At 48.5% G+C, this 1,809-nt stretch overlaps 1 protein-coding gene across 1 annotated transcript in view; it reads left to right on the top strand.

The window, feature by feature from the left end:
• LOC103921121 (disintegrin and metalloproteinase domain-containing protein 9-like) overlaps positions 1-1,809 on the top strand; it is a 36,607-nt gene that overhangs the window by 16,331 nt on the left and 18,467 nt on the right. The gene's annotated exons all lie outside the window — the stretch shown is intronic.

Raw genomic sequence — 1,809 nt, 5'->3', positions numbered from 1 at the left:
GTTACTTGGGAGAAGAGACCGACCCCCCCCTCGCTACAGCCTCCTTTCAGGTAGTTGTAGAGAGCCATGAGGTCTCCCCTCAGCCTCCTTTTCTCCAGGCTGAACAACCCCAGCTCCCTCAGCCGCTCCTCAGCAGACTTGTTCTCCAGACCCCTCACCAGCCTCGTTGCCCTTCTCTGGACACGCTCCAGCCCCTCAACGTCCTTCTTGTAGTGAGGGGCCCAAAACTGAACACAGTATTCGAGGTGCGGCCTCACCAGGGCCGAGTACAGGGGCACGATCACTGCCCTGCTCCTGCTGACCACACCATTTCTGATACAGAAGCTATAGAAGCAACGATTTCAATCGTTACTGACTTTCTATTATAGATACTCTATTGACAATCCAGTATTTTACCGCCTGACTCCAGAAAGGAAAGTGTAGACTCGTGGACCAGGGGTCTGCATCCAGAGCTCTTCCCTCCAGACCCTATTCTTGTAGGGCTGCCCAGCCAAAGAGCCTGGGGAGGACACAGCTTGGCGGGTGGGATGTGCTCCTGAGATGTGGCTGCTATCAGCCCCTCTGACAATAGTCTTGAGCTCCATCTCACAGGATCGTAGGATGACCCAGGTTGGAAGGGACCTCAGGAGGTCTCAGGTTCAGCCTCCTCCTCCACACAGGGTCAGCTCTGAGGTCAAACCACGTTGCTCAGGGCTTTATCCAGTCGGATCTTGAAGACCGAGGATGGAGACTGCACAACCCCTCTGGGCAACCTCCTGCAATGCTTGAATCTCCCTTATTGGTGTGTCAGAAATAGATGCTCTGAGGATGTAATTCCCCTTTTCTAGAGAAACCTCTGCACACCTTCCAGCGCTCTGTCTGTGCCGCCTTTCCCTTACCTCCAGAGCGACCTGGAGTTGCAAGTCTTCGGGGCCATGGCTGGGTGCCTCTCCCCCAGCAGTCATTTTGCTGAAGTCTTGTGAGCACTGAGTAAGGGGGGAGGTTATGTCGCCTGCCTTTACTGATGTTGCTCCCGCTCCTACATCCTATTTGTTTGCTTTTCTTTCCTCTCATTGAGTAGCAGAATAATTCCGAGTCTCATGACGGTTCGTCGTACTTCTCTGATGGAGTTGTTCGCAAATCTGCCAGCATGCTGTGTTAACCGCAGGCTGCTGGGATAGACGTTGAACAGTTTCTGCTCTGGGTCTGACTCCCTTGGAACTTCATTTAATGCATCTCTACATCTTGGCAATAAAGATCAGCAACTGCTCTCTCTCTGTCTCTAGTTATTATTCACCTTACAGTAAGCAAATCTGAACTCTGCTACCCTGGTTTGCTTAAATTACACGGAAAAAAACCTTAGCGATGTCAAAATGCACACATCTGCTGGTTCTCTTCTGTTCAGAAACACAGTTTCCACGTTATCAAAGGAAATTAGTTTGTTCTGACAGCACTTGATATCGGATATTACTGATACAGTTGTTTTCAGAAACACCTTGGTTAGAAAAACAGTTTATTTGCTTTGATTTGTGAATGCTTTTAGAGCTTGGGAGGACTTTTGTCATTGCTGTTCCCGCTTTTGAAAGAGCCAAGATAAAGTGTTATTTTTGTACCTACGAGCGTGGATTATTTATAGCGACCGCCTGGCCTATGCCAGCGTACTGTGATTGCATTCGGTGAAAGAATAAGGAGTGACATTCAGAGATGCTGCCTCCTGATAATAATATGAAGCATTTAGACGAAAGAATTACTTACCAGCTCCCATGGTGAAAATACAGTTTTATAAATTGCTACAATTTCACTGAATTTACTGAGAACCTGCCAGGGAAA

The sequence above is a fragment of the Pygoscelis adeliae genome, unplaced genomic scaffold (assembly GCF_000699105.1).
Source record: "Pygoscelis adeliae isolate BGI_AS28 unplaced genomic scaffold, ASM69910v1 Scaffold297, whole genome shotgun sequence".
In the NCBI taxonomy this organism is placed as follows: domain Eukaryota; kingdom Metazoa; phylum Chordata; class Aves; order Sphenisciformes; family Spheniscidae; genus Pygoscelis; species Pygoscelis adeliae.
This window is presented reverse-complemented; position numbering and strand designations above follow the sequence as displayed.